The sequence below is a fragment of the Drosophila sechellia genome, chromosome X (genome assembly GCF_004382195.2).
Source record: "Drosophila sechellia strain sech25 chromosome X, ASM438219v1, whole genome shotgun sequence".
NCBI classification, from domain to species: domain Eukaryota; kingdom Metazoa; phylum Arthropoda; class Insecta; order Diptera; family Drosophilidae; genus Drosophila; species Drosophila sechellia.
Genome location: NC_045954.1, coordinates 11973571 through 11999564, shown reverse-complemented (window position 1 = coordinate 11999564; position 25994 = coordinate 11973571). Strand labels below are relative to the sequence as shown.

Genomic DNA, 25994 nt, shown 5'->3' with positions numbered 1-25994 from the left:
AATACTTTATCCGATGCAGGAAAATACGAACTTTTTTGCAAGTAAAAAGGAGAGAAAACCTAAAAACTTTCCTCGAGCACACTAAAAGCAAGTTGAAGTACAATCCCACAATCTCTCCCCAAAATCAAATTGGTGTCAACGCATAATCAGATGCTGACCCCCCTTGCAGCTGACACATCCCCCCCCCCCCCCCCCCCATCTCTCTGCCCCCCTCTACTGCCATGTCTTTCGACAAATTTGAATATCTAACAAGGATGAGAAGCAACATTAGCAAAAGACGAGAAAAGAAGCCAGAGGAAAATGGCGCCCAAAGTAGGTTAATGTGCGTCGATGTCGATAAAAATATATATTGACAGTAGGACATCTACATACACTGTTTTATTTTCTATTTTTGCATACATAAAATACGAAAATAAAACTGAATCAATATCAGTTTTGAAAGCCCGTTTCAAAATCTGGTTTTTAGATTTTATTTAAGCTTTTACTAAAATTTATTGTTGAAACATGTACCTAAAATATCAGCTAGTATTTTAACATTTTAAGCAAATTTTATTGTAAATTGCTATTTTTTCTCAGTGCCTTTGCATATTTATCAAAAAGTAAGCTTCAATCTGCCGATGTCTAGGCAGGCTAAATTTAAAATTCTAATTGCTCAACTGGGATGTGTGTGCGTGTCGTGTCCTTTCCAGACGGAATGAATAAAACATTAAATCGGATTATAAAATTTTTGCATTTCTTGAAATTAACATGTTTATCTTGGCCCAGAAAAACGAGTGATTCAGGGGGAGAAAATACAGACAGAATTTCCCATTGAACTGCCATTCAAAACCCCCCGCCCCCTCCACAGAAAAACCGCACTCAAAGTGTTCGGCAAACATTTCCACTTGGCAACTTCTTGGCATTTCCCATCGACACATCGCATGCAAATTGCACAAAACCAACAAAAAAAAAAAGAAAAAAATCGAGTGAGAATTGGGCTGGGAAAAGTGGGTGGGCAACTCAACGGTAGCAATTAAAACAGACATTCGGAGCAAGTGGGCGTGGCCTAATAGGGTTAAGCATTATCTCGAGGTGTGGAAAAAGTTTTTGGCAAGGCGATAAGAGATCGATGAGAATGCAATCAGCCCGAAGAGAGGAACGTTGGCAAATCGGGCAAGTGCAATAAACTTTTACGACGAGTGGCAAGTGTCTATCTAAATGCTGTGCAAGAATTAGAAGTTTGCGAAATCTTTAAGGCGCTAACTGCACTGAGATACATTGCGATTAGATATTATATCTTATATGTGGAAATCTCTGTTTAAAATCAAATCTTCAGCTTTGATTTCGAGCAGATAATATCTGACCTACCTCGAATTTCAAAAGAACTTCCCCAAATATATAGTACATCCCTTCATCATCATCATCGTCGTGGGTTTGACGTAATCGTGCAACGAACGCCTGACTGGCATCCATTTGAAGTGCCATAATGGGATTAGTGTCTTAGCTATAGGGTTTTCGATTCGGCATTTTCAGATTCCAGATTGGGCTGATAATATGTTGGCTTGGAGGGTTCCGTTTTTTTTTTTGTATCTTTGTATCTCTAAGTTGAGCGCCCAGCTGTCGTTATGCGAAGTATGATATTGTGATGAGGGTGCAACAGTTGCCGGGATCGCGGCCCGTAATTAAGTTGAAAGACTTTCGGGCGATAATTACAGGTTGAGCGCGCTGCACGCACAACAATACACGGCGAAAAAAGGGGGCAACATATTTATTATTATTATTATTCCAAAGGCATTCACGTAATGCCATCTATAAGATGGAAGTTTTCAGCTGATACATGCCACAAGATACATATTTCCCCCGTGCACCGCCGATCGGGAAACTACACCTTGGGCACTTATGACGCAACCTCCATCGACACTCCATCGACATGGCCGCATGACAAATAGCCAAATAACAACTTCCCGAACTGCCGGCGCACTCAGTGACTTGTGACTGGCATGTGTAATTAGCCTGTCAACGTTTGCACCACCGCCACCAACATCGCCACCACCATCACCATTCCCGTTTTCCCACCTTACACCCAAACCAATCCAGCCCACCGCCACCCACTTTTTGGAGCATTGTAATGCGGTGGTGCGAGCAATGATGACGACGCCAACTGCAGGCGATGGCAAACATTATTTGATTGCCGAAAATGTAAATTGTCGAAGCCATTAACAGTTGCTGATGTGGCCGCAACACAACATTCACAACACAGCATTCCCAGCATCTCACATCCATCCAGCAGTTGCAAGATGAGCAGGACTTGTGCAATATGTTGCTGCATTCCGGTTTACCAAGACAGGAAGTCGTAGAAAGTCTGGCGGAATTGAAACTAATTTCATTGAGACGGAGTAAAAAAAAACTAAGAGAAATGTATGCCATATAGGCTATATAGATAGATGTAACATAATATATATCACATGGACCTATCAATGGACTGCTGACACAAGGGACTGCTACAAGGTGTTTACCCATGCCCACTTTTTCCTTTCTATCCCTTACGTATTTGTCACGATCCTTATCGCAGGAGTGTCCTTGTTGTTGTCCCGGCTCCTTCTAATTTCTAATTATGTGGCCCATCCTGAGCGGTGCCAGCTTGCATATCAATGCGATATCAAGATGCGATTTATGCGCCTTGTGCATGAAAAAGTCATTAAAATGTAATAAATTAGGCCACAGGCAAAGAAGCCGCTCTGAAGAAAATGGTGAATCACAGATGAATCAGGGTGCTCACCACCAACTCATCCCATTTGTTTTCCTTCCTTCTTTTCCTTTTCCTCTGCCGGCAGAGTTGCCACCCCACCCAAGTTTCAGTCCCAGATGAAAAGTGTATTAAATTGATTTCACTTGATTTTCCCGCTAGTACTTTATTTATTTTGTTAGAAGGGTGGCGCGGAGGGTCCAGTGTCCTGATGGATGGGTTTTCTACACCCCCGACTCCTCCATTTCTGCCCTCTTCGCCTGTGTGTGTGTGTGTATTCATTTCGCATTATTGCAAACTCCACACGAGCCGAGCGTAATACATTTTTCCTTCATGCCACACCTCCTAATTTATTTTTTTTTTCTTGGCCTGTGCCTTTGTGGATAATGAATATCACGCGCTGCTTATTAAACCTTACGCATCGCTGCGAATCTAATAGAAAAAGTCAAAGAAGGAGCAGGAAGAAGAGCTGCACAGGAAAAAAAGTAATGCTACTTTAAATGTAACTAAAGGATATTGGCAGTTGACTATGAAATAGTGTTCTTCAAGTTTAGTATTTAAAACTGTTAGATTGCAGACTCAGAGTTGGACTGTTCTTTTTTTTAATTAGTAAACAATTATTAGTGTTGGCTAGCTTTTTTTGGGACTGAATGCAGTATTATTTACGATATCGCATTGATTAGCCGATAAGTTTCTTCCTGTGTAGGGAGAGGAGGCTTTTTCGGTTGGCTTACAAAACGTGCCAGTTGGGAATTTAAGCAAAAATATCAAAATGAAGCCGATGAAAGCAACCAGAGCGAGAAAGAGAGAGCACGATGGTCGAAGACCGAGAGGGCCAGATGGTGATGGTGTGGTGAGAGTTAGAGGTGGCCTTCCGAGGTGAACCGAGGTGAAAAGAGTGAGTGAGAGTGCGTTTCTATTTTATTTCATATCCTTTTCCTTTCTGTTTACCTGTATAAGTGTGCTGTTCCTGTTCCTGGGCATGTGTGTGTGTGTGTTTGTGTGTTGTTTTGGGCCAAATATTACAAAACACAAACGCCTGTTTCCGTTTTGCTAATTCGTATGCTGTTTGCATTTGCATTTTGTTGGCAGAGGGAAATGGATGCCACACATGAGTTTGGGTGCCGAAAAGTGGGTGGCGGGCAGAACGGTCGTTGTGTGGGGAAAATGAGTGGGGGGAAAATGTGGGCTGTGGGCGGAAAACGGAGTATGCGTGCGTGCGACATGTATGAAAAATATCCTTGAGCTTGGTTTGGGTCCCGCAAAAGGAGGCAAAGTAAACGCGAAATCGAAAATATCGCGAAATTTACGGAGGGGTTTAAGGGGTGGTTGGGAACCCCCTAAAAACACCCCACTCACACATACACACACACACACTCACAGGAACAACAAGCTGCGCCTTGTTGTCGTTCATTTTGCATAGCTCAAAAGCAAAGTGCCAAAATGGTTTGCGAACGCAATGGAGATGGGTTCCAAAATAAAAAAAAAAACGGTCGGGGGTTTCGGGGGGTTTTGTGTACCCAAAGTGCAAAAGGAAATTCATGCATATGTGAGTGGGGGGTGGGGTTGGGTGGAAAGGAGAAAGCGGAAAGCGTTGAAATGTGCTACAAATTGAATTTTATTGAAACGTGTTTGAAATTTTTCGTCAGGCATTTCCACCGTTTTTAGCCCCCCTTTCCCCATTTGGGGCAAATGTGCGAGATGGTAGAGAGAGTTTCTGATGGTGGAAAATGCGAGAAGGGAGACGGCTAAATCGAGGGGTGGCAACTCTGCTTGTTTTGGGTCCATTGTAGAATGCAAACACGGGCAATCGCCAAGTGTCGCACACTCATTCCACACACATCGCCAATGGCCAACTATTCAAAACGGGTGGGGAAGTGCTCATCCCAAAAAGTGGGGGTTTCCAAAAACCATAGGTGCACGAAACGAAGGGGGGGGCCCAAAACGAACGGCTGTCAGGCGAACAAAAGAAGATGCCATCGCCAGTGCGCCACAAAGCAGACAACCAAGCGGCGAAAGAGACTAAAAAGCTGGCCAAAAAGTGAGCAAAAACCTAATCTACGGCAGGGTTGTCACCCGCATTGCAGATGCAGCGCAAAAAGATAGCTGCGGCTCACTGAGTTGCTTTGTTCGATGTGACACAGTTGAAATATTAGCCAGCTAGTCCCTTGAGAGGAATGGCAAGAACATACAAAAAATACCAAAATACATACATAAACAAAACCTCAAAATCATAAACAAAAACATATCGAAATAATTTTGATTTAGTCATTGTTGAATGGCTTGATGACTATGTAAGCAGTTGGGGAAAGGGGTTACCATCTTCATCTATGAATCACCGCACATAGGAATGCATAATTAAAAGTTTTTCAAGGCTGGCTCCGTTGCTGCTATCATTTTTGTATGCCATGCATAGTTCTGATTTGAATTCGAATATTTTTTGTTCGATTTAAGTGCAGTGGCAATTCAGGTAGCACACAAATGCTTTTTATATGGCCTACGATCCATCGATTCGATGGCGTTTCATTAGCCAAAGTGCCGGTAACCTGGCCAAGCGACAACGACAGGCGACATTGACAAATGTCTGAGGAATGGGAGCGGGAGCGACAGTAGCCGAAAAAAATATTTCACTGCCTCCAGTTCTATTTGAAGTCACCTGCTCACCATTCTGTTTCCGATTTCTATTCCTCCTGCTTTCATTTCCTATTTTTTTATATTTCATTAAAATATCGGCAAGTTGGAAATTAGTTGATTTGTATATGATAAATCAGGAGGGGTTCCACTGCGAGAAAATGTTTGTGTTCAAAGACTTTATACACATTACAAAAATGAAAATGCTGTTGATTTGATTGATTCAACTAATATTCTATACTTTCCTCAGGCCGAGTTTTCTTTCAGCGTTAGTGCTGCGCAGGTACAAATAAAGAGCTATGAGCAAGATGTTCGGGGACCTTCTTGGCCCGACTTCAATTCGGGTTTTCTGGGCCTGAGTCTTTGCCTTGTCAATCGGTGACTAATGTTCAGCAATTTGGCTAAGCGACAGACACTGGAGACATCAACGGGAATACGAGAAGGAGTCAGGCAGGTAGGTTGGTAGGGATGAAAGAGCCAGAAACGAGCTAAAATGCCAGGACAAAATCGTTAAAATGTTAACAACAAACTGGCTAAAATAAATCAATGCGCTTTTCGTTATTTATTCCCTTTCAACTTTTATTTCACTTCCATTTGTATGTGTGCCCCCAGGGGCAGAAGCTACCCTCCCATCTCTCTCTTTTTTTCCTTTCTGTGGGGGCAAGAGTGTGGGGACAAGTTTCTCGGAATCCGCATTCAATTTGTTTATCAGCAAGAAATTGAGTGAGTGTCACTGAATGAATCAAGTGCCAAAGTGCCCGAATCGGTGCACAGTCCTTGGATTTCCACCCAATTCGATCCCCATCCCCCCTACCAAACCCACGCAAAAGTCCATCCCCCCTCAGGTGATGGTGTTTTTGTCATTAGTTGCATTAACTTTCCGCTTGACAGTCAATTTCTTTCGTTTCTCTTGGCCTTTTCGGGTATTTTCTTTTCGTTTTTGCCTCCTTAGCGTATGCAAATTTGTTTTGTTTCAGTCCCCGATATGCGAAATGATAAAAAAAATACGAACCCAAAAGCGATGACAACTTGGTTTAGCAAACGCAATTTACCAATTGATGGAGGGATCCTTTTTAAATTGCTGGATTTCCAAGGAAAAATAAAAAGCCTTTTAATACACACACACGTCTATAGAGACAGGGTTGCCATCCGCGCATTTAATCAACCATGCTACGATTTACAGAGTTGCATTGACAGAACTTGAGTGTTTTACAGAAGCTGGTTTATTGTCTTAGAGATTTTCTACGAAAAATGCTTACTAAAATGGAAACTCCTTTTTTTTTTTTCGTTTTTGATAGCCCTGAGTCCTAATTGGTCCCCAAATTCCGAGTGCCTCTTAAAACAAACTTCTTAATTCATGTTCTCCCCTGGGAATGCGTGAATTTTTTGGTATCTTGGGTAAGGGATTCAATTTTCTGACTCAGTAAGAGCAAACGATTTGAATGCAGCCAGTCACCTTTGAATACAACGATAACACACATGCAATAAATTTTGTCACTAATTTTTGTCGCCTCCGCTTTCCTTTCCTTATTTATCCCCCTGTCCTCCTCTCCACCCTTCGCCGTAATAAAGCCAGGAAGCAATAATGAAGGGGGCAAAACGAAGGGAGCGATAAATCAAAAATGTGAGGCGGTTAAAAACAAAGACAACATCCGAAATATGTCAAATGATTCATATTAAAGTGCGCGGTTATGTTCTCCTCGCTTGGTTATAAATCAAGCAAAGATACAGATACAAAATACACACACAGTTGCAGATACACGGCCACAGATACAAATGCACAAGTGCGTAGATGTCGCCTGCGTTTGTCATTGTCGTATTCGGTTTTTGGCTTTGTATGTAGTACATCCGCAAATGGAAGTGAGGTTTGGAGCTTCGCCTGAATGGGAAACATTCTGGGGAACCCCGAAAACCGAACACCGAATACTGAAGCCGAAATTGGGGAACGTTGGTTGTTGAATGCTGGATGTCGCGTGCAAACGCGTTGATATATCGATTTGGCCCAGGCTACTTAATCAAAATAATGCCGGGCAATGCGAAGCGCTGACAATTCTCGGAATTTTGATAGAGTTGCTCCAATGGATTGCGGTTCTTGTGACAAATCTCCGCCGGAATGGAGTTTCGTGGTAAGCTAATCGAAAATGTTGATAAATTGGTTGGGGATTGGGGGTGCTGTAGTATCGCCGAAAATGCAACAAAGCGCTTTATGTTTATCAATGTGTCAGCAATTTACCATTGAAAAGTACATCGATATATCATCTGATCTTATTCGGATTTTAGTCATTTTGGGGCTTACATAGGCCGCCCCTAAAACTAAAGTCCTTTCCAGTTGCCATTAAATATTTTAAGTATTTGGCATTTTCGTAAAACGGAAGTTCGCTGGCAACTTTGCCGCTCATCCAATGGCTCAAATAGCCCAAAATGTTACCCAAAGGATCCCCGAAAGTACAAAACAATTGAGAACTCGCAGGATAAATTCGGCATTTGCAAATGCAAAGTTGAAGTTTCGGCCCCATCTCTCCACCGCCAAAAAGGCGTCGTGTAAGCGTATTTAACTTTATTATTTATGCCGAAACTCCAATGTGTGTGTTTGTGTGTGCGAGTGTGTGTGTTTGAGCGCTTATTAATTTATAATACACTGCGGCCTTGCCTTTTTGGGGTGGCCCCCAAAAACTTTGTATTCAATAAAATGCCGCCGTTGTTGTTTGCGTTGCTTGTGGGTTTTGGGGTGGGCATTTTATAGTTCTATTTTTTTTTTTCACCACGCAGAACTTTGGGACTTTCGAGAACTAAAATGTTTGGGAGTTGAGATCCTGCAGGCAATGTGTGTGTGTGTGTGTGTGCGTGGATGCAACTCATTTGCATAATATGCTGCTGAAACATTTATGCCCCACAGCAGTCAGTGGCACACTTGAGATAATTCTAATTAATGTGGCTATAGTGAACCAAACTGGCCGTCACCCATTTTCCTCCTCCTATATCTTCCACCATTTTCCCTTATTATTTGCAGTCGATGTGGAAAATAATACTCGGCACTTGGTATTTAACTTTAAAGATCTTGTTAAATTTAAAACCCGCCTCACCTGTTTCGTTGCCAAGCAAAATTATATCAGAATTCTTTCTAAATTTCCAAATGTATCCACGTCTAATGAGTCAATGAGCCACAAAGGAAAAACATAATCCCAAAGGCAGTTAAAAGCGAAAAATTCTGGGCTTGTTGGGTTAACCCTGACAATGGGCTCTTCTTAGCTGGAACTCCTTGAGCTTTAAGATACTCTTAGTACATAAAAAAACAAACGAATGAGCAAAGCGGTGCCAAAATGTTTTGCGGCCAGAAAAGCCAGAAACAAAAGGGGCAGTGGGAAGTGGTGTTTTGGGTGGCGTAAAATGGTTAGGGGATATCTCCGACCAACACGGAACATAATGGCATAAAGCGTTGATAACAAATTTGCGCATTTCAACATGAATGAATCCTCTAGAGTGGCGGAGCACACACATGAAAGGGGCTTCGCTCCCAAACTCAGAAGGGGAGTGTGGGTTTGGGGGGGTGCTGTTCACTCGCTCAAGGATTTTCCAGGAACAGGACGACAGCAGGGGGATGGAATACCCCTTTGGGGTGGCTGGCTGGCTGGTTGGCTGGCTGGCTTCTTCTTCGTCTACTGTTCTTGGGTAGGTGACATTGTTGCCTTAAGTGGCCAAGCGGCAAAATGACAAACAGACGGCCCACCGACGTGAGTGGATACGGATTCGCCCATACCCCATCACCCATCACCCATTTCCATTCCCCAACCCATTTACCGTCTCCTAGGACCATGTAACCGAGTGTCCGGATACGGATCCATGTCCGTGTCCATGTCCATGTCCGTGTCCGAAAGTCCAAAGTCCAGTCACGGCTTGCTGCCAGCATGTCAACATTTGCTCCGGCGCCTTGAGAAAAGGCCCTAGATCCGTGGGACATACGGGGGAAAAGTGGAGAAATGGAGCAGCCGGGGAGGGGACATCAGCCTGATTTTCCGGCATGGCCTCTGTGATTTTTCGGCCGCCGTCGAGACAAGAGATGAGAAACGCTGACGCAGCTGAGAGGAAGGTCGCAGGGAAAGTCGCAGCAAAGTCATCAGTACAGTGAGCAAAATTGCATGTCAGTTATGGGAATATAGACTAAGTACAGCCAAGATGTAGAGCATGTTATTCCTTAGACTTTGGTTGCAACAATAGATTTTTCTAACAAGCTATTAGAGCTTGTATTGCAGAATCTTTACTCTATTGAGATTTGCAACTAGGATGTGATTTTTTCCAGTGTCTTCAGCGTAGACAAAAGAAATCAGTGTGAGAATACGTGCAGGCTGCACAGGATGTCCTCCCCAAGGACCCCATATCCTTTCGTCTCGCTCCCACACGCTCCTTCTCGCTCCCTCCCGCCTGTTGACGTTTCATTTATCGTAATCAAGTGCGCAATCAATGCGAAGAGTATTGCACTTAACTACCCCCGTCTCTTTCCATCGGTCATCCAGCCGTCTCTTTCGGTACTTGTTTTGTGTCTCCAACTTCTAATTTACTTTGATTTGTTTGGCTGGTAAAGATGGAGCAAAGCAGGCCATTTGGATGACTGACTGGCTGACTGACAGCGACATTGATCTATCCGTGAACTTTTGACCCGCGAAAGTCAGCAAAATGATTGGCAATGGAAGTAAAGTGACTCCAAGGTTGTGAACATAACGACATATTCACAAAGGCTATTTCGAGCATATGCCTACAGCATTGAAAGTATTTAACTATGTTTCAAATTACTTACGAGTTGAGCCTTAAACCCAATCGCTTGCAACTTAAACTGCACCAAAAAAAAAAAAGAAAAAATGGCCAAAATTGCAGCAGTTTAGTGCCGGATTTGTCCCCTTTTAGACGGCTTCCCGAAAAAGCCCCACTGATAATGACAAAGCCAGCCAAAAAGGCAGCGAGCAGAAGAGCAGTACAGTCAGCACATTTTAACGCTGACTGACTGACGAAACAAAAAGCTGAAAAAAAAGTTGGGCGAAAAATAGAAAATGGTTGTTTCGCTAACCGAAAATCGTGCCCAAAAGTTTGTGGCCGAGCGCTTGACTGGCGGGTAAGTTTGCGGCAGTCCAAATCCAAGCCCAGGCCCAACCCATCCTCATCGGAATCCCAATCCCAATCCCAATCCCAAGCCTCATTCCCATCCTCTCCTGCTCATCCGAATCCGAATCCGTTGTCAGTTTCGCTTCCCTTTTCCATCTATCTCACTCCGTTTGGGTGTGCGGGTGTGGGTGTGGATTGCTGTGTGTATGAGTGTTGGCCAGGACAAAAGGAAAAGCGAGGACATCGCGATATTGTCAGCGGGCCCAGAGAAAAATGCAATTTCTGCAGAGAGCATCGCACACCAAAAATTTCCTCGACGACAACGAAAATTGGATGAGCACTTCTTCTTTCTGCCCCTCAGATGCAACAAAAAATTCCAAAAAAAAAAAAGGGAACAGTAGATATCTATATATATATATATATATGTATAGTTGGCGGGAAAATAGAAAATGGGAGTGGCAAGTCCCTGGCAACTGGCAGACCGACGGAGCATACAAAATAACCACAAACCCAAGCTGCACATTATCTATAAATGTGGTTTTTGTTGTGCAGCCTCGGAGGGCTGGGTGCTTTTCCTGGGTGGTTTTCCCAGCCCCCTCCCCTTACAATTCCCCCCCCCCCCCCCCTACTACCTTCTTCTCTTCTATATATTTCTCTTTTTTTTTTGCGCCAGCAAAAATCGCAAAGGGGGCAAAGCCAAAGCGGAAATTGTTAAACAGAACTTAAATCTCAACGAATTGTTTTTGGCGACAGTTTGTGCATGCCCGGCCTGTTCCACTGTAGTGGGTGGTGCCCAGCCCCCTCCCCTTCCATTCGCCCAACCACACCGCCCCCCTCAACCAATGAAGGTCCGAACCTTGTTAGCAAGCAGCAGCATCAGCAGCCGGCGTTGTGCATGTGCAAGTTACAAGCTGCATGTGTGTCCACAAAACCCCACCCACAACCATCACCCATCCGAGAGCCACCTCATTTGGAGTCGCTCTAAAAATTAAGCCAGGTGGTTTTGGGCTTCCATTTCATTTGATTCAGAAGTTGGTAAATACAAGTGTATCAGTAGCTGGAGAGAATCCTAAGGTCAAGATCACATTGGGTTGTAATCCTCTCGGTGAGAATAAAGTAACATTACCTTTGCTACAACTAAAGTCTAGAGTTTTGGTTACAAGTTTAGCCAGTTTGGCTAATGCCAAGTAGGAATACCTACGAGCAGTTGCTCTGGATCCTAACTTTAGGGAAGTTTGGAAACTTGATGGTTTCTGGTAGCCTAAAAATCGGGAGAGTGCACTACTAGGCTGTTCTAATCGTAGCTGTATAGGCTGATATTCCTCTTTTTTTTTGTTTTTTTGGTGAAATGGGTGGCTTAGCTGGTTGGGTTGCCTGCACCAGCATTGCAGAGATTTGTTGGCTTGGAAATTGCCCAACAAATTTCTGTTGGCGGGCCACAAACAACACGACACACGGCTGCTGGCTGGAAAATGTATGGCGAGTGGGTGGCTGAAAATGGCGGGGGGATTGGGTGTGGATGCCATGTAAGCGCGTATCTATGCATACATCTCCTCTGCTTTTCAGTCTGTCCGTGTGTGCGAATGTGTGTGTTTGTGCAGATTACTTACTTTTGGAGCGCTGCTAGTCGTTAGTGCCTTTATTTCATAGTTGCCGTCACGCCCAAAACCGCAACTGCCACGCCTCCCAACCGCCTCCTTTTTTTTTGGTGGGTGGGTGGTACTGGGTGATGGGATACTTAGACGACCAAGCCGCACAAAAGCGCAAAAGCCGTTCATTGATAATGTAAACTCAGCACAAAAATATCTGGTAGGTAGGTAGGCTAGCATGAAAATTTGCCCGAGCGGGAAAACTGAGGAGAAAATCCAGAGGTGGAGGTCATAACTAGGTGGCAAAGTGGGAGGGGGAAAGCTCACCACACACACACACACACACACGCTCACAACCATTTATGAAGCCTGCGAAAAGTTTTGCCTCTACTGGCCAAAAAATTATGTGGCTATTTTTAAAGTTTTCGTGGGCTTTTGGCCCATAGTTGGGCACTAGACTGCGTAATACTTTTTCAGTTAACTAACGCAAACTTTTGCCAGAATATATATCTATATCTAAACTATAAGCTCATGCATATATGATGTGCGGTTGGCCCATTCTGTATGTACTTAACCATTTTGGGATGACCCACGGAGTCGTTCTTGAATTTTGATACATACCTGAAAGAAAAGAGATGGGAAAATATTTAATTTACAAATATGAAGGGAACTTATTAACTTAGTCTCTAAATTAAACAATTTTCAATTTCATTATATATAACATTTGAGACCTTTCAATAATTCGTGTATTTTATATACTTATTAATGCCAAGCCCCTAGTTTTATTTCCTCTGCTCGTAGAATTACTGGAGTCATTATGTGTCACATTAAATCCACTCCCCCTTTTTCTTTTGGGGTGTTACACAAACATTCGACTCATTTAGCACATTGTTCAAATATAGACCGGCATAACCTCAAAGTGTTGAATAGAAAAACAGCAAAACAACAAAAAGGAGTTGAAAAAAGGCAACAGAACACGAGGAGTTTTTTCCCCCTTCATGATTTGGTCGTGTTTTGATACCCATTGATCCTAGAGTTAAAGGGTATACTAGAATCGTTGAAAAGAAGAAAGCGCTTCTGACCGTATCAAGTATATATATTCTTGATCTCTCTGGCTAAAATGAATTAATTTTTTTATATGTTCAACTTTCTCGTTAGCACTCCCACTGGGTAAAGGGTATCTGATAGTCGAGAAAATCGACTATGGCGTTCTATCTGGTTTTTGTGCATTTGGTTTTTCCCCTGTTTTTCTGTTGAACCGCCTCCAACGCTCGGAGTAATTTTGCATAAATTAAGCATCGACAAGGTCCGAGACATAACAGTATTGCTAATTACGGCATAATGTCCGAATTCACAGACCAAACTAGGCGAAATTTGGTATTGGAGTTGGAAATAAAAGTGGTGGGCAGAGCAACAAATTAGCATAATAACCTCTAATCATACAAACGAAAAAATTAAATAACGAAAAGAGGGATGTGGTGGGGAAATATGCTAAGTAGGCACACGACCGTACAATTTTTTGGCTTCTTGGTATTCTTTTTTGTTTGTATCCATATACCTCGTGTTTTTTTTTTTTGTTGTGTTCTGAACACTACAAGCCATTAACGCACATTAGCAGAACTTATAAATTTATTGCCGCCCGTCTCGATATGGATGAATGTTTCTCTGGGCTTGGGTTTTAATTCGAGGACCTCGTCGAGGGGTTGTTGCCACTGAAGGAAGCCCCTCTCGATAAACAATGACCACCAAAAGGGGGTTGCTACTTCTACATTGCTGTTAAAGTGAGCGTGAATTCAAGAGGAACTCGGATTTCAATCTTGGCAATACAGTGGTTCCACAATAAAAACTCTTTTTATGCTGAAATAATAATATATGAATGCCAGTTTGATAAGCTTAAAATAAAACATAAAGGTCTATAACAATTCAGTATCAAAAAAAAGGACAGAAAGGTTGTATTGAGAGCCATTTTACATTTTAAACTATTAACATAATTTTAAAAGTTTTTAATCTAAATACAACACATTTCACACCACTGTCTGGCATTTACAGATTGCACAATGATTTTGCTAATTTGTTTGTCAGCCCGTAGAATGTTGTGTTGTGCTCGCCCTTTTTTCCAACAACTAACCCTTAACCCGTACTCTCCGCTTGCCGTTACCCTTAACCCAAGGATGCCTACGAGGGGGAAATTGAGGCGGCACACGTGCAAAATCTCTCAAGCCAAATGCAGTTAGCCGGAGCATTTCCCATTTTCCAGCCACAGAAAAACACAGCAGCACACTTGTCCTGCCGAAGAAAATGCAATACAGAATGAATATTTCAGCAGGTCAGTGGGCGTTGGGAGGGTTAAGACTGGCGGGGAAAGCCGGAGGGGGCCACTACTGTTGAAATCAACGCTATCCCATAAGAGGAAAATTGCATTTCGCATTTATCCCTGCAATGCCAGGTGTGTGTTTCTCCCTCTCGTTTTCTACTTCCCTTTTTTTTTTTTTCTTTTCGGCCACCCCCCTCTTTTTGAAAGACCCTCTTTACTCCGCATAGTAGTGGTACAAACATTTAGCTCGTGTTTAACCCTCGGCTCGACGAACAGCTGAGAGGTATCCATAAAAACCGGGGTAGTACTATTGATGGAAACAGAATACCCCGAAGAACGGTTAAAACGGGTAATAAAGCAAAGAAATGTGAAGGGAAGAGCCGACGGATGAAGGGTTAACAAGGCCATGGTGGAAAAAAGAACGGTAATTCAACAGCAGGCATCCCCAGGGAAGAAATTCATTGCCTGGGGGGAATTCTTCCGAAAAAAAGACTCCCTTTCTTCGAAAAAGGAGCACGGGTCACGTTCTAAAGTTTTTTTTTTTTTGGTGTTTAGTCTTAGGGTTCGTTGTCCATTTAAAGAAACCGAAGAGCCACCTGTTGCGCAGGGAGATTCCCCTTTTTCGGCTGTCAATCACTAGGAATTTCATTCATTTACTTCAAAAAAAAAGCCAAAATATTATCATGTTATAATGATCATCTGCAGTCTGTATAAGAAATCGATTTTAACATGCCATGATAATATCATAGTAGAATATAAATAAATAATCCGTTCGTGATCTTAAGAATAGATCATCACTTTGTTACTCCAAGTGCGCCTATTAATAGAACTTTTAATAATTTCTGTAGTATGGATTTACGACTTATAACAGTAACTAATGCTTATCTTTCGATCTTTCACGTGTTTCGTTTGCCTTTCTCCAATCATATGTATTCTCCACATTCACCACACCCCTTCCCCATTCCCCATTTCTCTGGCTTTACTTTCAACCTTATGTTTCACTTTGTGTGCACTGCAATTCCGTTATTTATGCGCGGACCGTTTTCACATATCCCGATATATGTATGTATATGCATATATATTGTGCTATATTATTATTATTATTATTCTTATGAGACAGCTCCTGCTGTTCCCGGTTACTATACTGCCTTATTCCTTGCCGCTGCCACTGCCGCTGCTGTCGTTACTGCCTTTTTTACTTTTTATTTTTATTTTTTGTTTGCGCCCCATTTGGCTGTTTGTATTCATTTCGAATCTTCATTGCCTTTGTTTTACAACAATTGCATGCCACATTGCTCCTGCTGCCGCTATGGCTGCTCCTGCTCAGATACCCTAACCAGATATCCAGGCATTGCTCTTGGAGTAAAAAATAGCTAATACTAATCATATCATACCATCATAATGATACCATATAAATGATATCATACTGCATCATTATGTAATAAAATTATATATATATGTATCTTTAAGTATATCCAAATCGCTCTTATTTTGTTTCGTTTCGAATACAAATCATGGTATCATGGTCCTTTGATCATCATAAAGAGTATTCCCCACTTCGGCTTTCCACTACTTTGACCGTACTTTTTTTTATTTTCGTACTTTTGCTAAACTCAGCATTTAATTTTAGTTGGCCCAAAGGGTTGAGACGACGACGGCGACAGTCAGTTTGGGTTCTCTTCTCTTCAGTTCAGTTCAGTTCTGTTCAGTTCGCTTTTGACTGCAGATTGTGTACGGGAGTACGTATACTCGTATGCTCCTGCTTGGGGTAAAATGTTTTGCATTTTATTTTTTCTCGTTCTCCTTGTTTGCCACAATAAAAAGGGTGAATTTTTATATATTTTGCCATAAGTTTTTATGGCTTCCGTGTGTGGCGGCTGTCGGTAGCTGTCCGCATGTCCGCCTGTCCGTTTGTCCGTTTGTGTGCTGTCCGTTAACTACTGACTGGCCTACACTGCACAAATATGCTTGTAAATCAAACCTTTTAATATAATATGTTTAATTTGAAATAGGTCTTTTTATCACTGCGAATATGTTTTAAAATCTTTTTTCAGGTTATATTTCATTGGCCAAAAAACCAAACCTCTTTAAACAACAGAGCATCAGTTTCTTTTCAAACGTAAAGTGTAGCCTGCCTGCTCCTTTCATTTTTCCACTGTTTTTTGTCGACATTTTGTCAAAAGTTAGTCCAGTCAACCAGGTTTTAGGGGCGGCGGGGCGTGGCTTGCGGTGTGTCTAACATGACGCGCCTTTACACTTAACTGTTTTAAAAAGTTTTCCCATCCTGCGTCCCGCTTTTCCATTTCCCCCCCTCACTTTTGGCACACTCTTTGCATTGTTGCTCTCCTTGGTTTGCACTTTTAATTCGGTTTATTTGAGCACAATTTATGAGTGTCTGTGTGTGTGTGTATTTAGATTTTAATCTACTTTGCCGCTTCAGCTGCAAAAAACTTTTTGGCAGCACCACACCCCAAAAGAGGACTAAAAACACTCCATTCATTTTTTTTTGTACATCAAAAATTAAGCAAAAACGCCTCGTAGTTTGCAGTGAATTTTTTTTTGCGAAAATCGAGGGACGAACTCCTAATTGGATAACAAATTTCGACTGTAATTTGATGGGCTCACAAAGTCACAAAAAACAACAACAAGCAGCAAATAAAAAAGTCAACGTTAAAAGCCCTTTTGTATGGTCACAAAAAAGTGTGTATACAAAAGACTTACACCGAATCGCAACAAACTCCCTTTGATAGTCATTCAAACAAATTTAAACCAAAATCACATTTGGTATTAAAAACTTTTCCCAATATTTGTTTTTTTTTTTATATTTGTGTCAGTTGCAGTCGGTTTTTTCAGCATTTCAACAATATATTTGATTTTACTGCCGCGATCAAGCGACAAACAATTTATTAATTTGTAAAGTTGTTGCTCTAAATCTGTCAAGAACATTTGGCTAACGAATTTTCAAATGCACACACATTGTTCAGTATGTAGGCCAATTAAAATTCAATTTCATTGTTGCTTAACTTCTCTACCGAAATGTGTTGCACTTTTTGTTTAAATATGCACAGTCGAGGGGTAATAAAAGTGTTAAAAATCATCTTAAAATGCTGAAATTGTATTGCTTCTGCACTTAAAGTGCAGCTAAACGCAAAACAGTGGTTATAATTAGCAATATTCCCACTCCGCTTGCCGTGCCCATATATTAGAATACTATGTAATTTAACCCACTACTACCCCACCCCACATTTCCCATAAAATTACACTTGAATCATTCAGCGAGTTGGGAATTGCTCACATTTGATTGCACACATTAATTTAGTCGCTGACTTTTGCCGACTGCCCACACACAAAGCGCCACCAAAGAGGATGGAAAATCGTGGGGGAAAATCAAGGCGAATCGGGGGGAAATGCAGCGGGGCGGGGGAAGGAAACGATGGCGGGGAAATGAAGGAGGCAGGCGGAGATCGGAGCCCAAGAAACGTGCTTTGCAAATGAATGCAAGGGCCAGTGTTAAATTTCAATGCCAATTGCAGTTTAAAACGGAGTATTGCCCGGGGAAATCGCGGCGGCTTTTTGCCTTCATTTGTATGGCTTTTGAAATGCAAACAATTCTTACATATTTACATGCATGCTGCACAGGCAAAGCAGTTGTAATTTCTCTCGGTGCACGCGGCTCTTTTGTCGATGGCACTCGATAGATGCGATGCGGGCCATCGTCTGTGATTCCTCAAGTTGAAAATTTCCTAAGTATTATTAACATTGCTGCCGTAGTCTCCCTCGTTTTCCATTGCCTTGCACTCCCTCTACTTTCATTATATTTTTTTATATTTTCTTTTTAGTTTTTTCTTTGCCTTAATTAAAGGGAAAGGTTGGGGGGTTTCGGAAGGAATTAAATGTTCGCTCAATTAGCAATGCCGAACATTTTTCACATCCTTATTAAGAGTTCTTCTTAAGACTCTTTTGTTGGCAGATTTTCCGCCTCGTACAATAATAAAAAGCAGAGGAGCCAATGCGAAATAAAAAAAAATACCCACCGATTGTTTGATTGCCGCCGTTTTATGCACATCAATTCTTCTTTAATCATTGCTTTTCCTTTCATTTTCCTTGCCCCTTTCTCGCCGGATTTTCCACTCGCCGGGCTTTTCACTTGAGTGACACCACCCAGTGCGTTTTATTGACTTGGGCTTTTCGGAGCAAACAACATGACCAACATGAAACGGCCCGCATCTGACACATCATAACCATAAAACGATTTCCACTCCGATTCCGATTCCGAATCCGAATCGAACAAAATTTTATGGAACGCCCAATGAATTTTTTCGTTTTATATGCAAATTCAAATGAATTGGAATTTTCTCGCTCTCTGTTTTTTCCTATTTTTTTTCTTTTCATTCTAATCATCGGCCTCATTATCATCAGCACTGAAGTGGCCGAATTAACGGCTGTCAGGCGATCGAAACGAGAACTGAAAAAAGGCTTTGCCCACATGTTTATGGCTTTTTTTTTATTTAGTTCAGAAATTTGAGTTGAAAATATACGTATATGGAAATAATTTCAATATTATTAGGTATAATATAGCGCACACATGAACCTCTTTAACCCCCAAGACCAGGAATGTCATTCAAGGTGCGGTTAATTGCAAGTCAAACATGAAACCCAAGCCTTTGAGACAATCAACCCTTCAACACACAAATATATGTATTATAATTTGTATATGCCATACTTATATAAATCAAATTTCGTGTCAATTTTAATTGCAATTTAATGATAAATGATGTCCGATGTCGCGACCTCTTCACTAAAGGGTTAAGTTGTCTTCAAGGGCTCGTTGGCATCAATAAATGCGGGTAGTACGCCCAAACCGCCCATCCTTAACCCCATACTGCCCATACTTCTTCTTTGGTCGGTGGAGCATTTGGTGGCATTTAATTCGCAGTTGCTGATTGAATGCCGAGACGAATTCCCATCAGAGTTCAAACATCGGCAATCGAAGAATTATGATGAGAGAATAAATTCCCCATTGCAACTGCCGCATCTAAGGCCCCCATTCATGCCGTACATTAATTCAATTAAGCTCTTTCAATTTCAACTTCAGTTCCAATAATCAAACAACAACATTAATATACACAGAGATAAGCCCACACACACACACAATTGTGTGCCCATGGGAGAGGAGAGGCACTGAGAAAAATAGCAGGAAACTTGAATAATGCCGTAAAATGGGGCCTTTCCCAACACTATTTTCAAGTATAATCTAAATTATTTAATTATTAGATATATATATATATATATATACATCTTTTAAATCATACTTATTTAACATAAAATCCTCTATTTGCAGTGCACACAATTCCAGCATCCGAAGTACCTGGCATTCCCTTCCTAACTTTTTGTTTCCCCACTTTTACATACATATATTTTTGTAGTTATGTATACATTGGAGTTACCTATCGGCGTTGTCTATATGTTTTTTCTCTTTTTCCACTTGCCCTGTTTCGTTCATACAGCTAAGTGCAAAAATACGTTTTTAATTGATTTTTAATTAAATGTTAAATTGTCAGTTGCAGTCGTGTTTGTTGGCTGCGTTTTGTTGGAAGGGAGTTTTTATGAGTCAGCAAAAACTCCGCATAGCATTCCGAACACAAAAACACTCAATTATTTAGCTTAGTCGTTTTTTGAAAAAAGGAACTTGTACTACGGGGGAATTTTTCAAGGGAAATAGATTAGTCTGAAAGCAAATTTTTATCTAACATACCAAATAAGCTAGAAGTAGACTTTAAAAGATATAATGCACACATTATCATCTAATATTTTCCAATAGCTTTAATCCACACGTTAGATCAAAGAAAATCCAATCTGTGCTGGCAAAACAAAAGCTGCCTAAAAACGCGTCAAATGAAAATAGGTCAAAATTTCCAATCTGGCCAACATAAGATCCCAATGTCAAGTCTCTTTATTCACATTAAGCTAAGAGGTCTGCTCATCAGGCAACATAATGTTGTCAAGAAGGGGGAAGGGATTTTTTCATATAGAAAAGTCGTGGGTATCCAGTTGGTTGGGGGAAGTGATAAGGGGGGCATGGGGGCCAGAGGAAAAAAAAGAAAAGTTTTTTGTTGTCTGAAAAGCGTGCTCACAGGTGGGCCCGATGCTTGTTGAAAGCTGTTGTCGGCGCAAAAGTTCCCTTCAGCCTTCATTATAGCCATTACCAAAATGATGATTATGATGATGATGATGATGATCAGCAGGAGCACCAGCATCGGCATTATGATCATCAACGCGATGCTGATGATGATGATGATGATGATGTTCATCATTGTGGTGCTATGTGGTATGTGAGCCTATCACGTACATTCGCCATCAATAACGCGACGATTTAACTTGTCTCGTTCTGGACCCGGGCACGTAGTAGTTCGCCAGTAGGTTGCCCCTTGGCCTGCCGAACTGAACCACCCAAAAGCAGCCATCACCCGAACAGCACCACCCAGCACCACCCACTTACACCGACAGCTATGGCACCACCCAAATCCTAAAACCCACTCCACCACTTTTTCAACAACAGCACGTACGCGTAGCATACACGTGGCTTTTGGACTAAGTCCCCATCCATGGAGCTCTCTCTTTCTACACTGCAAAAAAAACACAATCGATAGACGCAAAAATAAGCAGGTGGATTTGGCGGTGCAACAGGGATGTTATAAAGGTAATAGGTATCACCAACATTGAGCTTATGACTATAATGTGTATGTATGATATATTATTTTCTCACAGTGCCATTGAAATCGCTGATGTTTATTCCAACTTTGTTTATCGATATAAATATTGGCAACTTTTTCACATTTCGACCTGGCACGTAACACCGTTACAGACAGTTGAGAGCCCCACCGCCCAGCCCACCTAAGCACCCATTCACCCAACCACCCATCGCACCACCCATTGAACCACCCACAGCAACCCGAGGCTAAGCTTACGGTCTACAAATGCACTTAGTTGCTAATTGGCGGCAAATCAGCTGGCTAAAGCCTGCTCTTCTGTTTGGCTTTCTTCTCGAATCCAATCGAAACGAATCGAATTGAGTTTGCAGTCATTGGAGTCGATACCTTGGACTTTAAACGCGGATTTCTTCGGAAATTGTAAGGCAAAGTTGTAATGCAAATATTAAGACATTTTCTACAGCCAAAGGAAACCCACCTACGGTTTGAAAATGCTAAATATCTTCTGGGATATAAATATAAAATCTATTTCCCACCTAACAAATAATTAAATATTTACGTTTGATTTGATATTGGTACACATATTTTCTATTCCACTTAAGTTCTATTGACTTGGCTACCCTGCGATGAAACACAATTGGCAGCACTGATTGTTCTACTTGTTTTGGGTTTGTATCTTTGTATCTAAGCCAGTGAGGAATCGCATCACGTGCATCATGGAGATGCCCCCGTCTCCCCCGTCCATCAACGCCTTTTTTCTCGCACTGTATCTGTTTTTTATGCTCCCTCTATTTTTTTTTTTTTTTTTTATTCCAGCTCTGTGTGTTTGTGTTTCGGTCCAAATCCATTTGAGGCAGCAGGAGCAGGCACTTTTTTTTCGGCTCAGGCTCTCTGTGTGGTTTTAAACCTAAACCAGAACCGAAAACCAGAACCAGGAACCAAAAAAAAAAAAAGAAAATATATATATATATATACATATGATGATCGGAGGGGCGAGGCAACCAAGTCGCGGCTCTTGGGCGCCTTGGCTTTTGTGGTCAGTCAGTTTTGGCCGTCTGTGATGGTCGTAAAAATACCCAAGAGATGTCGAAGGCATGTTGCAAAATTTCAAGCTCAAGTCGAAATGGCATCCAAAGTCTGTTCCCCACACACACGTAGTGCAAAAAACTAAAGGAGCACACACACAGAGAAAAGTTGCCTGTTTGGATTTCAAATGGTCAAAATGTGGACATTTGCTTAAAGAAGAAAGAAGAAGAAATCCAGATACCAAGATACTTCTTTGTGTCCCTCCCTTTCTCGCCGCCCTACCCCTCTCTTTCGCACGAAACAAGTCTGCTGAAGAAGAGCTTGTTTTCGCATTTTTATGTCCATTGCAAAATGCGGTTTGGCCCATTCAAGGAGCTTACATAATGCCCTACCACTGAGCTTCTTGCAGTTCAGTTTGGTTTTCAGCTAATTAAAATATTGAAATAATACTTCTATCTGCATTTGGTTTCAAGAACAGCATTAGTAGTTAGTAATTTTGTCTTAAAGATACATTTTATTATATGGAATAAATACACTTATATATGCATTGGCTTATTATTACCCCTGTGTACTTTATCCATAAGTAGCGCCCTTTGGCAGTCGACCCAGTTGAGTGCCCTGGAAAATAAGTTGGTCCACAAGCCGTGGTGGGGACAATCTTAAGCTCCAGAACTCGGGACCTCTCGGCTGCACTCGTCGTCTCTGTTTTATCCAATCCCTCTATCACTTGCACGCACTCACACAATTTTCCTTCTTTTAGTCTTTTTTTTCTCATTTTTTTCTACTTTTCTTTTTTTTTAAATAAAAGTTTGCGTTTTAGCTTTAGCCAGATTTATGTTTTCCTGCTTGCGTTTGCAGAATTGTTGTCGGAAGTTTTTTGTGCAGCATCATGGCACACACACACTGAAAGTTCTCAAAAAAACGTAAAAAAAAGAATGGAAATAAAACAAGAAGGGAAAAATGAAGTAAGGAAAAGCCGGGCTCTGTGGCAGCTGGAAAATGGAAAATGGGTTGGGCCGGGCGAAGTGAGGCGACCGCAAAATATGCTCAGTAGCATTGATGCGCCTTTTGACCCGGCCTCTGACTTTGACACTGAAACCGAAACCGAAACTGAAACTGAAAAAAGAAGCAGCCAACATGAAACCAAGAAGGAAGGGCTTTTCCCTGTGACTTGGCATTAGTCGAGCAGGAGTGCGTCTTATTAGCAGTTCCGTATAGGGCTTACACAGCGAGAAAATGCGTGTGCTGAGCACCTACAATTTTAAGATCAAAGTGAATAAAAGGGAGAGCTACTTTCCGCCTTAATTAAGCATAATAACATTCTTTCCAATTATAAGAAACCACATGTTATAGAATTTATAAATATGTACAACCAACCCTACTTTTGACTTTCAAGTGACCCAATTTTATGGGTCATGTTTATTCTGCTAGTGTGTGCGAAACGGTAACCTTTCCCGGCAGAAAGAACGCCCGAGGCCAGGACCCCCATTTCACTTTCACTTGTCCAATTAGCTGTCGAGAATGTACTGGCGCAATCGGATGTTTAGTACTCCAGATGTCATGTAGTTCGTTTGGTTTTCCACCTCCGTCGACTCGGATTTGCTTTCATTTGTTCTGGCCATCACACCTGGCCTCCGGGGAAGTCCCAATGAAATCGAATCGAATACACTGAATTGGACATCATTAGCAGGGAGCGTGGGTGGTGGAATGGGGGGCAGTAGGTTAAGGAGTTCACCTTGTGAAAGTTACCCCTGGAGGCAGGTGGAATGACCAAAGGAATGGGCAATTCGTAGGGCGAAGATGACTCGCCCTCTTCATCTTTCAGTTGGACTGTATGGACTGTGGACTGTGTACGACTGTAATTGAGATGGGTGCACAGAACGAAAGGCGGAGAAGTGGTCCTTCTTCTCGTCCTTTGGCTCCTTTTGGTCCTTGAGTCCTCCAGTCGAGTGGACCCAAACAACAAGATGTCATATCATCGGAATGGCAGTCTCATTACGAGACTTTGTTCATCGCCTTTTTGTTCGCTTCCCTTTTTTTGTTGTGTCTTTTGAGCCGGCATTAATCAAAGGTCTTAGGGTTAATGTTTCGCCAAGCGACGTGGTGGGGATATCAAAACGATTGTGCTCATAATTATAGCGCTGGGAATTGGAGATGATCCAACTGCCTCGGGGGAAACTTCGAATGCAAATGCGGTGATTACGCTTTTGTCAATATAATGCCTATAATTTTCGATTAAAATCGCTCCATCCAGTTTATTTATATCCCATGCTGTCCGATTTCTGTGCTATTTTTTTGACCACTGCTGTGCATATATACGATTGGTAGTGTATACTGTATTTATTTACCACACACACACACACACACACTAAACTAAGCGGCTGTTAATGACGCAATTTCCGCAAACGTAAACGGAGGCCTTTGGCAACCTTTGAGGGTCAGTTGCTTTGGCCAACTTCTTGGTGTTGTTGGCCAAAGCTAATTAGCTTAGCGCGTTTAAATCGCCCGAGCATCGCTCATTTCTAAGGCATCTCTCTATATGCCCACACTCTCAATACATATATACTGCCTATATATATAAAGCGGATGTGTAACCCCGGCGAAATGGCTGTCGATAAATAAAATGAGGGGGAGTGGCTCATACAAGCCACAAAATACGAAAACAACAACTGGGATAACCCTTTTTTTTACACACAATTCCAAGCCATTACACTGAGAAATGTGACACAATTTGAATAACATTTAAAATATAAAATTGAGCATCAATTCGGTTTGGATTCCGGCTTTTTTCCTCCTCGTTTTTTTTTTTTTTTTTTTGGTGATGGTTTTTGGACATACCAACCCAACTCCTTGAAGTGATGGATTTGCCTGAAGAGAACATTTTCTTGGGCCTTTTCTTTCCATTCCCGATTTTTCCGGGCCGTCTCTTGTTGTTTGTTTTATTTTTTCCCCGCCACGACTTTCTGTTCTTTTTTTTTACTTTGTCTAAATTGCGTAAATTATTGGCATATGTTGTCTTCGCAGTCCTGTCGAGAGAGGCAATGAAACATTTTTAACCCTTTTCCTTGGAAATTGACAGGGGCGTAGGTTGGGGGGAGGGGTTGGGGCTGGGGAAAATGTCGATGTCGGCCTGGTATTTTATTCCATTCTGCCGTCTTTCTCTGGGATTCTCGGGTGTTCTCCCTAGTATTTGATGTCCCCCCACAGAACCCCACATTTTGGGGCGCCTCTGTCTGGCTGCCAGTTGGCTGTCATTTATCCCCACTTCGGGTTCAGTTTCGGCTTCCACCAATTTTCTCCCACTTTCTATCTTTCTTTTTTTTTTTATCATTTATGGCCGTCGTTCTTTGGCTTTTTATGTGCGCTATTTCGCGAAGTAGAACAATAGCCGCCCGCCAGCTCATTCAACCCACTGCCAAAGTCGTGGATCCGGATCCCAGGATCCTGAGTCCTGAATCCTACTGTTCCTGCTCCAGCTCCAACTTCATCTTCGTGTGCTTTTGTTACAGCAAAACGGGCAGGGTGAGCCACTACTGTCCTTCACTATCGCTCGTTGCGCCCTCGCGCTACTTTATGGTCTTGCCAAAAGAAATAGACTTTTAATATACTTGGCCATTCAGACATTCAGAGCACAAAACATGGAGCAAAGCTCCCAGGGAAAACTCCTTTTTCCTTACTCACAAAAAAAAAAAAAAAAAAAAAAAAAAAAAAAAAAATGCCAGCAAACACACGGAAAATAGAGGAAAAAAGGACAAGTGTCTGGGAGTGTGGAAATATTAGGCGATTTTGCCAGTTCATTGACTTGCCACAACAATAGTTTGAAGTTTGTCTGCCAAAATATGAGAGTCCGAATAAAATGGAAGCAATCCGGGGATGAGGATTCGTAAGGGAGCGACGGAAAACAG

The 25994-nt window shown here is 41.9% G+C and overlaps 1 protein-coding gene across 3 annotated transcripts in view; it reads right to left on the bottom strand.

Annotated features, from left to right (window-relative positions):
• LOC6620202 (teneurin-a) overlaps positions 1-25994 on the bottom strand; it is a 195902-nt gene that overhangs the window by 70058 nt on the left and 99850 nt on the right. The window lies entirely within an intron of this gene.